This window comes from Lepidochelys olivacea (assembly GCF_965140295.1).
Source record: "Lepidochelys olivacea isolate rLepOli2 genome assembly, chromosome: 6".
Lineage (NCBI taxonomy): Eukaryota > Metazoa > Chordata > Testudines > Cheloniidae > Lepidochelys > Lepidochelys olivacea.
Genome location: NC_140416.1, coordinates 122,408,005 through 122,423,177, shown reverse-complemented (window position 1 = coordinate 122,423,177; position 15,173 = coordinate 122,408,005). Strand labels below are relative to the sequence as shown.

Below are 15,173 nucleotides of genomic sequence, written 5' to 3'. Positions count from 1 at the left end.
CATCATGTGTTAGGCCTGCCCTGGAACCATGAGACTGGCTGAGAAATCGGCGGATTTTAAAAATTAAATAAATGGGGGGTTCTGTTTTGCCTTTTGGAGGATTCAGGTCACACAAGCTTTTCTCTCACCTTCACATGACTCCAGGAGCTGGGGCTTTAAGAAAACAAAATCGTGACATTTGCACCCTGGAGATTGTAAACTCTCCACCTCAGAGTCCTTGTCTTTCTATTTCATCTCAAAAGTCCCATGCACACCTATGGCACCATATAACTATATTAGAATTATTGTTGGGTTTTTGTTCAATTTGTATGCCTTGTTTTCTTTCATTCTTTTTCAGGTCTTTATACCGTTGATTCCTCTGACCTGATTTGTTTGTATATTTCATAGTGGCCTGTGTCCCCTCCGGGAGCCGTGTTCCATATATTCTGGCTCTGCCATACGAGAGAGCTCCCAGAACTTCTTGATTTCCTCAGAATTTTTCCACTCTGCCTCTCGGGGCCGTATAAATTCATAGATATTTTCAGCCAAAAGGGACGACGCTGATCATCTAGCCTGACTTCCTGCATAACCCAGGTTACAGAATGTCACCCAGCAATCGCTGTAGGGGAAGGAATTATTTATTCTTCCCCATGACATAAAGGAACAATATCAAGCCCAATAACTTGTGGTTGAATTGGAGCATGGCTGTAGCTTGGAGCCTATTCATCCCATCTGGATTTAAAGACTCCAAATGCACCTTTCATTTTGCTTCACCATTTGAAACGTAGATCTTTTATTTGCCGTTAGATATGTCCTAACTTCAACTTCTAACCATTAGACCTTTTTTCTGCCTTTAGCTGCTAGATTAAGAACCTCCTAAAATCAGATATCTTCTGCTTGTGAAGGTACTTTCAAAAGTGGAAAGATAGAGTATTCTATAGACTTGTATATTGCAGCTCATTGATAATTCGGGTCTGGGACTGTCTTTTGTTTAACACCTTGCAAAGTGATTGGTGCCAGTCGGTGCTACTTGAGCGTAAATAAAAAACACGCATTGTTACTTGATTGTTTTAATAGCACTGCCATTTTTATGCCTTTGATGGTGTGACTCCAGGAAGGATGTTGTTACTGTTGTGCTTGCTGAAATCTTTGCTTCTTGCCAACACTTGAGGGAAAATATGTGAATTCCTTAAAATAAAAAGGACTCTTTTTCATTGGTAGTTTGTTCTAATACTGGGTACCTACATATGACTAGGCTTGGAAGGATTAGATTATGATCAGTAAATGTCGGTGAATGTCAATTTCACTATACACAGACACACCCCCAAACCACCAAAAAAATATTTCCATTGATAATCATCAAAATTTACAGATAAGCAACATAAGAAAAATGCAGCTTGAGAACTTAGTAGAGCTTGATTTAGTGATACTTACTTTGTACATGTTGACAGGTGATGTTGACAATTGTGTGTTTTAATGGCTATAACACTTTCATTTTTTGAATCTTAATGTCTGTGGTTATTAAATAATTATTGTCTGACACCTTCCCTCCCCCCCCATAATTTCCTGCAACTATGAAAATTTAAATCAGTAAAAATTAAAACCCATAATTTTATGCAACTGTGACCGTTTTAATTGATCAAGTTGAAAAAAAAAATGCCGGCGCAGGGTCTGTCTGCATTGCAATACTAAAACCAGGAGCCTGAGCCTGCAAGCCCAGTCAGCTGACCCGGGCCAGCCACCAGAGGCACCGAGTTCCTGAGTTCCTGGGGGTGCTCGACCCCTTCTCTACCCCACCCCTTCCCACCCTGTTCCTCCCCCTACCCCCCCCCCAGCACCACCTGCATGCCACTGTACAGCTGATCACTGGCGGCTGGGAGGCGCTGGGTGGGGAGGGGGAGGAGCTGATTGCTGGGACCCACCAGCGGGTGGGAGGCGCTGGAGGGGGAGGAGCTGATTGCTGGGGCTGCCGGTGCGTTTGGAGAACCCACTGTTTTTTCCCCATGGGTGCTCAAGCCCCAGAGCACCCACGGAATCGGAGCTTATCTGCCACGGCCATGCTATGGGTCTTTTATCTCCGTGTAGACATACCCTTCATGCCCAACTTCCATTGACTTTCAATGGGATTTAGGTGCTTAACTCCTTTAGACTCTTTGAAAAACGCCAGCTCTCGTCTCTCTATGTGCTGGAACAAAGTATCAAACTATCCTTGGTTATTTCCACTTTCAGCCCCCCACCATTTCTGTAATACCCCTTGAGAACTCTGGCTGCTGCTTCTATTAACAGCCCCACGGCCTGTTTTTGACACAATATTTGTACCAGTGTGACTATCAATTAGGGGCGTGATTATTTTTTTACCAAAATAGTTACCAGTACAATCCCTAGTGGGTGCAGTTCTACCAGTGTGAAGGTGGCATATGCTGGGATAGCTCATTCCCCTTCACATATGGGAATAAGCCCCTTTATACCAATATAACTGTGTCTATGCTATGGTGATTGTACTGCTTTATCTATAATCAAAGTGGTGCAACCTTTGGCTGTAGACAAACACTAAGTCACTGCTGCATAAATGCCACTGGAAGGAATTATGCTGCCGTACACAGTGTACATGGAGGTCTTGCAAATAGGAACGCCATCTGAGGATGTTGGCATCCAGGGGAAGTGTCTCTCTCTCCCTCTTTATGGATAGCAGCCTAAGTGGGTGTCGCTGATGCAAAAAGGGGCATTGCAGGGGCGGAAGAAACTTCCGTTGCTGTCCCAGTGAAGGAGTTTCTCCGCCAGTGACCCTCCTGGGTGGCCCCAGTCTAAAGGAGGAGATACTTCACCTGCCCAATCCCACAGCACATCCCTGGGGTAGAGCAGAGACAGAAACACCATCCGCCTTCCTTAGGGATGCATTTCTCCTGGGGCCCAGTGGGCTGCATACTATGAACCAGCAGTGCTGAAGTTAACCCAGCTGTCTGAGTTTGTCTCTCTCCCAAACCCAAATCATCATTTTCTAACTTGGATGATACCAGTCCCAACCTGGACAAGCAAATCTCTCTTTGGATGGTGTACTACACTTTCAATCGAAATGCCGAAGGTTTATTCAGTCTTCTTTATTAAACCCTACCATGGAGTGTACCCCGAAATGCTTTTTGTGCCCTTTAAAAACAATCCACCTGGACTCGCTTTGATAGCTTGCCTTTTCAGTGACGTTCAGTGAAACTCTGGGACTGCTTACCAAACTGTCACAAATCCCAGATTGCTCTGAAATCACTGCAAGTCCTTATTTGCAGGGGGGCTCAGTGGACCAAAATGTCCCATCAAGTGCCCTTTGGCCTGCTTTAAGCAATTGTTCGCACAATCACCATGCCAAACATGCCAAAAAACCCAGCCCAAGTGGGAGACTTGTCCAGGAACAAGGCTCAGCAACAAACCAACATTGTTTTTAAAGACCTCTATGATGATAAACTGAACTTTTCCTGGGACCCTCCCCCGCTCCTGCTCTCAGAAGGTATCCGATGCTAGCATGATAATGAACCCATTTCTATGGAAACTCCCTCGTTACCACTCTTTTTTGCTGGCTCCCCTCCAATTTGTGAACTGCTTTTCAAAATTGAAAGACCGCCTCATAAATCACACACAAATACAGACTGCATTAAAAAGAAAGCATCCTTAAGTGTATGAACACTAACCATGATTTATGAATCAAAACCTTTGTTCCAGTTAAGGAAACCCCTCCGCCCGATTTTAATGTTTCATTTTTTTTCCCTTTGTTAAGAAAATAATGAAATACGTGTCACTTGGGCATCATTAAATCTTTCATACCTTTGGGCTGGATCATCAGCTGTGTTGAAGTGAATAGAACTGCATCAAATTACTCCTGCTGGAGATTTGGCCCCTGGCTTTATTATTTTGATCAGTGTAGGGTGTTGAAGGTGGGGTTAATAAAAATTGTTTTCAAACTATGAGCAGCTTATTTTAGAGGGAAACCTTTTCAGAAGCAACAATAATACTGAAAAAAAATACCCCAACCAGCTTTCACAGCTTAGCCTGAGGGATTCCCACGGCAGAGAGAGATAATAGTGGGGGGAATTATGTAGATGGGGGGAAAAATAGTTACTTATTTACAGCTGTCCTATCAGATCTGTGGGTCTGTGTTCTTGCACTAGACTCATCACCCCCTAACATTAGGCTCAGTCCTCTCACCGGTATCTTTACCTTTCTCACCTCCGGTCTGCAGGGACCGGACTTTGGGCGGTGGTTGTGGTCGTTTTGTGAACTAGGCTTGGGAACTGGGATTTGCTTTTTGCTGTGAGGTTACCGAGTTTCATGGTCACGCCTGATCCCGGAGGGTGTGGGGGGCAGTTTCTGAGAAAGCACTTGCTCGCGCGCTCTCTCTCTCTCTCTCTCTCTCTCTCTCTCTCTCTCTCACACACACACACACACACACACACACACACACACACACACACACACACACACACACACACACACACACACACACACACACACACACACACACACACACACACACACACACAAAAAAAAAAAAAAAAATAAAATAAAATAAAAAACAACCAACTCCCTCTTGAGGATAACAGTGCCATTATTTCTGTGGACTGCGGCTGTTGTGGGATGGCTGAGGTAGCTCACAGTCTTAACACTGTCTGGAGGCTAAATACATTGTAACATCCCCATTTTACAGATGGGAAACTGAGGCACAGAGAGATCAGGGCCTGGTCTATATCCGGTTAAACTATTTCAATGGGGAGGGAGGTTTTTCCCCCATTACCGAAATCGTTGTACCCGTACAACCCTGAGTGTGGATCCCTCCTTGCAGGAATAAGCTATGCTGCTATAAACACCTCCAGTGTATAGAAAAGTTCTGTGTGCAGAAATGTCTGAGGGCCAGGTTTGCCAAGGTATTTAGGCACCGAAAGCTGCAGGCAGGGACCTAGTGAGATTTTTAAAAGCATCTAGGCTCCTCGCTCCCATTGCAATCAGTCTGGTTCTAATTAACTTTGCCAGGATCACACAGGAGTAGGAAATTGAACCCTGCTGGCACCCTAACCATTGGGCGCTTCTTCCTCTGTAGACCTGATCACAAGGGGTGAGGTGGTTTCTGGGTAAGCTGAGCCAGTCCTTAGAAGATGCGGGCTGGAACCTGGAATTCTGGGCGAAAACCTTCCAAACCTAGTTTCTATTGGACTCTTCATCCAGTATGAGCCAGGTATTGAACCCATTTACATAGGTGTAAATCTGGAGTGTATCTACGTGTTGCAGTGGAGGTGTCAGACCAGAGGGTAACTGAGTGCCAATGCTGACTCATAAAGCCAAAGTTTGTCAAGGACCCACCCCTGCATACAATGAATAACTTACCCTCAGCCACAAAAATAACCCCATGGCCAACAATCAGCTAGAAAGGAAACAGCCTTAGGCCTGTCTGGAAGGATGCTACAGATCCTCCCAGAGTGCTGAGCAGGAAGGGCAATCTGGAGTGATTGTCCCTTGGTGGGAGAGACCAAGCCACCTGTCCTTTCTGGGCTGTACCCAGGATATGGCGCGGTCTGAACCTCACCAGTTCCAAGACACTTTCAAGTCCCATGATCCATGTGGTCCCACCCATTCATGCTGTGTGGAGGGGAGCCTGCTCTCCCAGCCTGTGAGGAGGGGGAAAAGGAGCTGTGTGATAGCATTTCATCTGGTAACTGCCTCTCCCCGCCCTCATTTGGGGCACATCTGGCTCTACGGGTCTGGGGAAGAGGGCAGGAGTCAAAGGAATAACTGCTCTACGTTGCATGTTCACCTGTCAGAACAGCAGGGTTTGCGCTGTAAAATGTGCCATGAAGTCACCTGGCTGCAGCTCTGAGCCTACAGAGGAGTGATGGGTGGGAGCTGAGCGGGAGGCAGGTTAATGTCACTGCTAGCCCTGGCCCCATTGCTACAGCGGGATTGGAGGGAGCACAGAAGCAGATGGCGTCTCGGCACTTGGGGGCCTGCCTTCTGCATGTATTCCCTTGGGTCTCTGCCTAGTGTGGGCTGTGGTGGCCTTCCCCACTCCAGGGAAGTGGCACCATCTCTTGGAGGCGGGGGAGTTGGTGAAACCGGATTATAAACTTGGTGGCCTCACATGGGCCTGATCCTCAACTGATATAAATGAGCGTAGCACCATTGACTTCACGACCCATTTACATTTCTCTTTGCCATTGCTGAGTTCTTCTAGAGGGGAAGATACAGGGAAAGGCATGGTTCTTATTAGCTAGAGTAGCTCAGTGAATCTTAACACTCTACAGACTTGTATTGGATAGGGAGTAGCAGGCAACTTTGTAAATTAATCTACCATTGATTTAAAAAAGTCTCCAGTGGTTTGGGATCAAAATGAAATTAGACTTTCTGTTCTGTGTATGCAGTATGTTCCCATTAGTTGGTACCATCATGGGCCATTCTAGAAAAAGGTATTTTCCAAATTTAGCATGAGTTAAATGACTGCAGCAGGACTGGAAAGAAGTCATAGGAACACGATGGAATATAGTGTTGATTAACATTCGGAAAAGACACGTTAGGCTACAACCACCATTCACCTGGGTGAAGATACGGGGCGTCCGTGCAGTACAAAACAAAGGCAGAGACGAACAAAATTCACAATAATTGTGGGGGAAAATAGGTTCTCTGTGTTAGTCCTAAAATGATGGACTGAGTACAAATGTCTTCTGAGGAAGAGAGAATCAAGCCAAGGCACTTCCAAACGGACAACTGCTTGATCCACTGAACACTTACGTAGCAAAGATGGATAAACAGAGTAAGTGATGGGCCCCTGTGTTTAATGTTCACCCTGAAAGCTGCCCGAATCATCATGTCCCATAGGTAAAACGCTCTCCAAGTTCTAAGAACTTGCTGGGTCAGAGTCTAAGTTTAAGTACATACGTAACTCTAAACATGTGAGTATTGCCAATGATGTCGTGGGCTTAAGTTCCTTGCTGAATTGAAGCATTGGGTCATGATCCTGCAATAGGATCCATCAGAGACGCCGACTCCATGGGTGTAGAAAAAAATTAGCAAGGCGAGCTCCCCTCCTCCCTGCCAGTGCCTCCCGCCTGTCGGCACCCCGCTGGTCAACTCCTCTCCCTCCCTCCCAGCGCCTCCTGCCCGCTGCAATCAGCTGTTCTGTGGCGTGCAGGAGGTGCTTGGAGGGAGAGGGAGGACTGAAACAGGGACAGGTTCACTCAGGGGTGGGAGCAGGGAGGGGGTGGAGCGGGGACAGGAAGAGGTGGGGCAGGGGAGGGGCCTTGTGGGGAGGGGGGGAGGTGGAGGCAGGGTCTGAGCGGAGCAGGGGCAGGAAGAGGCAGGGCAGGGGTAGGGGCTTGTAGGAAGGGGTGGAGTGGGGGCAGGCCTAGGGCAGAGGTCAAGGGGGGGTCGAGCACCCTCTGGGTAGACCTAGGTCAGGACCTAGGGGATCCATGCAGGTGGACCCGTTCACTTGGGCTAAGGCCCACTGACTCCTGTAGGGCTCCGCATGGCTTATTTGCAGGATCGGGGCTTTAAAGGGCAATGACAAAATGTTAATGTAATTTTTAAATTTGAAGGCAACAAGTGTAAATGGCCAAATAAGGGTGTTACCCTGAGAATAATGAACAACATGAAAGGTGTTTTTGGTAGACAGCACCATTTTAAATTCCATGTATTTTTGAACTCTAAAGTACGGCATGAAATAAATTCAGAAACACGGGATTCAGATGAATAAAGCCTGGCCTAGGATCTCCAGTTACCATAGTTCTTAGGGGGGAAGGTCTTAGTTTTTCTGTTCAAATGGAAGTATTTTTCCTCTGAACACAAGTGGCCAGTCTGCAGTTCTGGAGCCAAAAAAGCATCAAAGAGGAAAATGTTGCTCAAGTATACAAAGCACTCTTATTTATTTTTTAAAAACTGGGAAATTCAGACAAGTCGGTTAGCTCTTCTGAGTGTAGGCGCTGGGGAGGCTAACCCAGCTGGAAAGTTTTAGGGCCTGGAGAAGTGTCTGAGTTTCTTGTGTTTTGCTTGTCAGATGAATCCAGCCCATTACAAAATGCCATAAATAATCCACAGTCCCTGTGTACACAGGATAAGGAACAAAACAATCGTGAGAAATACACAGCTGTAACTGAAGTGTAATACCCCAGGGACATAGTACCTATATACTATACTTTATAAACATCATTATCATGGAAATAAACAGTATCCTTACTCATTAACCTGCGGTCTCCAAGGCAAGAACCCCATTATCCGAAACATGTGCATCATTAAGCTGCAGATAGAAGAGGCTGTCTGTATTCCATTGTGAATTTCACTAAAAGGTTTCTTTTCCCTGCAAAGAAGAAAAATTCCTTTCTTTGTTATAGAATGGATATTGCTATATTTTAGTGTGGTTTTCTTATTTATATTAGATATTAAAAAAGTTCATTCCTCATTGGGATTCAGGAACTGCTGTAAAGTTAAGTTGCTTCTTAGTATGTTTTCTTAAGATTCAGGTAGACTATTGGTCTTGGATTTTCTCTTGACTTCCCTTTGGCTCTGATTAAATTGGTTCCAATTTACCACTGGAAAATGTTGTCCTGCATAATTACTACATCTGTGCTATGAGAATCTTATTCGAGATAATGGGTGGCGTGTATTGTCTAACAAAAAAGCAGGAAAGTGATACTGGGAAATCCCAGTAACACAAATAGGATACCTAACTATACACGCATGCACACATATTCTGCAATAATAATCTCTGTGTTATTGTTTCTGCACAAATCCACCCAATGGCAGCTGACATACCACTGTATTTGGACCATCTTTGGATCTTACCAATCATCCAGCTAGTTCAACATCCTGTCTCTGAAAGCGGCCAGCACCAGATGTTTCAGAGGAAAGTGCCAAAAATCTTAAGTGGATAATTATGCAATAATTATGCAATAACCTGATAATAGGAGAAGTTTCTTCCAAACACTCATGAGTGTTGGCATATTCTTTGGAACCTGAGGTTTATAGCCCTTTTTATACGCTTTTTCCTTTGTCTAATATGACTGTAGATGCTCTTGTTATCTGTATAAATGTCTATCCTTTTTCAATCAGCTAAGCTCTTGCTCTCAATATCTAGCAATAATGAGTTCCACAGGGTAATTATGCATTGTGTAAAAAAGCATTTCTTTTCTCCAGCTGTGCTTTGTTTCTTTTTAATTTCATTGAGCGCTCTTGTATCTGAACTTATTATTGACCAAAGATTGTCCACGGTTTCCTGGAGGTGTATGCTCGTGCGTAGTTGTGTGGTTGGTTGGTTTGAAAATAATGTACAAACTTACATTCAGAAAAGCTCCACAGTGAAACTGAACTGAGAAGAATTAAAAGCTTTGCAAAAGTAGAGTTGGTATTGTCAAAATAGCAATTTAAATCAACGTCGTATAAGATGAAAAGCGTGCATTTAAAATTGTGGTTGAAAAGATGGGTATTTGAACACGGTGGGTAGTATATGATCAGCACTTCAAAATTTATAATCTTAAAAATCTGCTGTGAAGATGAATTACTGAGGGAAAAATCCTAGCCCCTGTGCACAACTTCAGTAAATGTGCTGTGTTTGATGGAGTTTCACCCTGGGAAGTAATTGGTGCAGAGGTTCGGAGCTGCAGTTTCTTCCTTAGCTGCTGCACCACCCCAAAATCTTCTAGGCGAGATACACAGAGTCATAGTCCATCTTCAGCAGGATGCATTTATTGAGCAAGGCAACTGCAAACTACAGACACACACATGGGCTTCCACACAGCTTGAGCTCTAGCTGTGTCTCCTCTACTTACCAGGGACTGCACCCTGGCTGAATCCCGGTACACCATACAGAGACATCTAGTGGCCAAATGACAATATTGCAAGTAGTTTACACCTCACGCTTCCTCACTTGTGGGCTTACTTACTTGGCCTGCAGTCCACATGCCACAGAGCCGTGGAGAGTAGTTTGGGCAGCACGTCCCCAGCAGAAGGAGCCCCTGCTACATAGCACATGAAGGCTGTGGACCTTCTGAGTGCCACCCTGAGGATCAGAGCAATATCATTTCAGCTACATTCAGAGTCTTCCATGGCCAAGGATGGTGCTGTTTCAAACTGTAAATCTCTAGCTAAGCAGAAAGGAAGCTTTGATAAGAGCAAAAGATGGGAATTGCATATAACACCCTGCTTTCACACACTCATACTTGATAAGGAAAAAGTGAACGAAAGCATCACTCACTGCAAAATTTTTAAATTTTCCTTATTGAGGAATAGGGTCACTGCTAGCTTTGGGAGATCCCAGGAATGTAGATAGTGGATTTTTCTTTTTGCTTTTAATTCAGGTCACAATTTTGCTCCCTGCAGCAGGGCGCTCTTTCACATAACTTCTTTGCAATTCTCCTTCTCTGCCCCAGTCTCTGATTCATAGCCTCTGCTCAGAAGTACCTTTCTACCAACTGATAAGTTTTTAATTTCATCTCTAATCATACACTTTGAAAGGCATGTCAGTAATGGTCTCAAAGAAAAACACAATTTTATATTTGTTCTGTTCTTTAGGAATATTTTCTATCTGGAAATATCAAATATTAATATGTTAAGGTAAATGCTCATGTTCGTGTCCTATCAGAGGCCCCAGTCCTGCAATTTACAATTGGGGCTGGAAGAAAAATTTCAAACTAAACATTTTCCCATTGGGAAATGGGGTTTCTTTGAAATAAAAGTTTTCTATTGGGAAAAGTTGATGTCTGGAATTTTCAGCCAAGAGAATCAAAATGAACCATGTTGTTTAGTTTCAAGTCGACGTTAATCCCTGTTTCTGCCTGAGGTGTCACCATCCCTTATCCATGTCATAGGTCTGGGCATTTCCTATCCCCATCCTCCCTATCAGCCCCACTCTCTGGTTGGCCATCATTTCCTGGGATTCCTCGGAGCCTCTCCCGGCAGCTGAGCCAGTGCTGAGCCTCCTGGAGCCAGCGGGGGTCTGCCTGCATTTTAAATGGAAGGATCCAGGGGGAATGATGGAGGCGGAGACGGGAGCTTTAGCTCAATGGCAAGGCCTTTTTTCATATGTCCTCAAATGAGAAATGGCATTCATGCATGGTGAACAGCTCTTGAATAGCGTACGAAAGGCATTGATTTTCTGTCACTCTTTTTTTACTTCTGATGTCTCCTTGATCACTGAGCTATGACCCTTTTCAGATAACAGAGCTAAAAACCACCTTCTACAGCAAATCCTACTCACCTTCGCATGTGTAACCGCCCTGAATCCAATGGGGCTATTCAGAGAGAATGGTGAGCAGGGTTCGGCCCTCTAACGTTGCTGTTTTCTTAGGGAAACCAGTCAGAGCATCGCAAAGTCAGGCTCTTCACTTTACCAACATAAACAGTAACATTCTCGCGTGCATATTTCAGAAGGGAGGAGGGAAAAATAAAAATGCAACACAGCTAAATGAGCACGGCTGTGGAAAATTGAACTAACATGGTCCCTTCATTTTTTTCTGATTGACTTTGCGACAGCAGCCCCCAATCTTGCAAACACAAAGGTACTTTAACTTTACGATCATGCATGTCTGCACCCCCTGGACTCTCCACTTTGGGGGCTGCTCCTGGTAGGAAAGGGGTAAAAAGGGGGAAAATAATGAGAAAAGACATTCAAAGGTAGAGCAAGCTGGCGCCAGTCAGTGGCTATTGCACATTCTCAGTAGTTTGCACTTTCCAGAGCGTGTGTCTCAAAGTGCGAGCTGTCAGACTTGCTAATGCTTTCTGCTGTCTGTGTACACTCTGCAGTCTTCAAATGTTAATTCCTTTCTTCCCCATCCCGTACCTAGCTATGGACTGTGGTGAGGTACACCAGCTCCGCCTCAGGTGAGGGCAGCAAGGGGTTAATGATCTGACCTGGAGACAAGGAGTTAAATCAGGAACACCTGCCAGAAGCATCAGACCTGGATGGAGGGTCCTCCAGCTGCAGTTAATAATCAAAGGGGACCTGGATATAAAGGGAGGAGGCTGCCCTGGTAAGGGGAAACTGTAGCTCTGGAGGGGACTGATGTCACAGAGTGATCACCCTGTGAGTAGGGGAGACTGTACAGGTCTCCCTAAGGGATAGCATAGGCAAAGGGATTTTTCCCTCTAGTTCTGTCCCCAGCCTGTAGACAATACAGGCAAGGGTGCTTTTCTGCTTGTTTTACTTGCCTGATTTATCAAACCTGCCTGCCTTTTGTGGCCCCCCCTGCGATGTGATCTCTGCCTATGGGCTTGCTTCCCAATGAAGACTATTTACATGCCAAATCTCCTTTCCCCTTCTTTAAATTATGGGGAGGGGGGAATGTCTAGGTTTTTCATGGTGTGGAAAGGAAATATTTCCCATCCCAACTCAAAAATGGTGAAAGGGACTTTCTAAAAAAATCCCTTTGAGCAAAGACCAAGTGTCTGTGGAGAACATCACCCCACCAGGTGAATTCTTCAGGGCTCTGAGCTAGTTGGGTTGTAGCGGAAACTGTTTTGCAACCCTAACTGTCCCGTTTCACTGTGAAGGAAATGCTGTAATAATGCTCTGTATGTACAGGAACACTTTTCATCTGTGGCTCTCAGGGCACTTGAGGTAGTGAGGTGTAGTGGCTTGATCACTGGACTGGGAGTCAGCAGACCTGACTTCAACTCTGCCGCTGACCTGCTGTATGACCTTGGGCAAGTCACTTTCTGGCTCTGTGCCTCTGTTTTTTCCTCCTACCTCTGTGTCTTCAGACTGTAAATTCACTGGGCTAGGAAGTTCCTCCTGCTTAGAGTTGTCCGGTTTTTGACCAGAAAGACCCCTTGAAAAGGAAACCTGACAGCGTCCAGTCAGCTGTACTGACCGGACACTAAAAGTCTGGTTACTGGGGGAGGGGAATAGTGGCAGCCTGTTGCCCAGCCCTGAAGCAGCAAGTCCTGCAGCAGGACGCCAGGCACCAGCTCGGGCCGCAGGCAGCCCCTTTGAGGAGCATGGTTTGCAGGGTGGCAGCAGAGGCCAGAGTGCAGGGCCCATGGCGAGTGGGGTAAGGAGCTCTCAGCGGGCAGGGATCGTTCCCCAGGAGGGAGAGAGGCGAGCTGCCCTGCCAGCCAGGTGCTTTTTCTGGCTGTGCTCTGGGGTGGGCAGCGGAGGGGGAGGGGGCTGCTCCTGTGTGGCTGCAGGGCTCTTCTGACCTTTACTCCCTGGCAGCCTGCTGGAGCTGGGGTTCACAAGTCCCTTGGGGCTATTCATGCTGGAGGTGAGGCGGGGAGAGGGGTGGGACCTCAGGAGAGGGGTGAGTGGGGCTTTGGGGGCAAGACATGGGCTGGGGAGGGCCTGGTTTTCGGACATTAGAAATTTGGCCACCCTGCTGCTGCATGTTTGGACAGGATCTGGAACAAGGGGAGCCTGAGCTTAGCTGGGACCTCGAGATGCAACTGCAGTAGAAATGACTTGGTCTTCCCTGTGGGGTAGACAGGAATCGCTCCTCCCACCAGGTTCCGCTAGGGAACACCGCATTCAAATGTTAGCAGCTGCTGAAAAGCTTTTCACAATGAAACTGGGCAAATTTACCCAAACTAGGTCCCAGTCTGTCTTCACTGGCTTAAAAAAGCCTGCACTGTAGAGAATGGCACTTGGAGACACATCTGTAGCCAATTAGTTCATTTTATCATGCATGTATTGATCTTGGTCAAACATTTACTTCTCTGAAATAGCTCCAGGTGTGTAAGGAGGAGCAAGTCTAAAGTTGAAATGAACTTACCCTGTACTCTGAACCATGCAGAGAGCTGCACAGGAAAGCTATCTTGTTTTCTTCCAGCTCTTGTCTGTATTTCTCTGTCACAGCGGTTCACTGCTAACCACAAAGCAACAAGTTTGTCAGTTTACATGTAGATTAGCTAGTGTAAATGCGGACATCTGTATGAAAGGCAGACTCTAACCCAGTGAACTCCTTCCAGCATTCCAGGCTCCTAAATCAACAGGAGGTAAACTGTAAACAGTGCTTGCTCCAGGGGTTGGCAAGAAGCAGTGAAATTGTGGGTGCACTGGTCCCTAAAGGGCTTGCTTCTCCAAGCAGATCTCCAACAAACCATCTTTCAGCTACAGATCTAATAGAATTTAATGCACTCTGCAATTCAGTGAGGAAGAGGTCAACTGCTGTTGTAGTTATGTATAAAGTATTGTCTGAAGAGGCTTAACAACTTATCTTAAATCTCAGAACTCTAGCTTGCTTCTTAAAATGTCGTCTTATAATTTCCTTATACAGCTCCATGTTTGTCTATATAATCTGTGTGCATATCACACAATCTATATAAAATAGAATACATGAAGGGGTGCTGTAGCATGATATTACAGTTCTAATAGCAGGAATGTGGTGTGGTTGCATAATAACTGAGCTATGCAGGAAGAAAAGGAGGACTTGTGGCACCTTAGACTAACCAATTTATTTGAGCATAAGCTTTCGTGAGCTACAGCTCACTTCATCGGATGCATTCAGTGGAAAATACAGTGAGGCGATTTATATACACACAGAACATGAAAAAATGGGTGTTATACACACTGTAATGAGTGATCACTTAAGATGAGCTATTACCAGCAGGAGAGCGGGGGGCGGGGGGGAGAGAACTTTTTGTAGTGATAATTAAGGTGGGCCATTTCCAGCAGTTAAAAAGAACGTTTGAGGAGCATTGGGGGGGGGGGGGGAATAGTTTGTGTAATGAGCCATCCACTCCCAGTCTCTATTCAAGACTAACTTAATTGTATCCAGTTTGCAAATTAATTCCAATTCAGCAGTCTCTCGTTGGAGTCTGTTTTTGAAGTCTTTTTGTTGTAATATTGCGACTTTTAGGTCTGTAATCGAGTAACCAGAGAGATTGAAGTGTTCTCCAACTGGTTTATGAATGTTATAGTTCTTGACATCTGATTTGTGTCCATTTATTCTTTTACATAGAGACTGTCCAGTTTGGCTTTTCCAACTGAGGGCCACTGACAATGTTATACCATATCACCCTCATGTATTCTATGTAATATAAATTAAATGCACATGTAATGACAGATCTCCTTCATTGTTAAATGGTTTTTTCCTCTTGAAACATTTCTCAGTCCATTCCTGACCCAAGTGAATTAAAAAGTCTTGTAAATAAGGTAAACGTAGTGTAACTTTCTTCCTAGTGTAGTGAATTGGAATCAGTATTTGATCGGTCTGTGTACCTATCAGTCATCCTCT

At 45.3% G+C, this 15,173-nt stretch overlaps 1 protein-coding gene across 2 annotated transcripts in view; it reads left to right on the top strand.

The window, feature by feature from the left end:
- Positions 1-15,173, top strand: part of GNG2 (G protein subunit gamma 2) — a 90,136-nt gene that overhangs the window by 64,521 nt on the left and 10,442 nt on the right. The gene's annotated exons all lie outside the window — the stretch shown is intronic.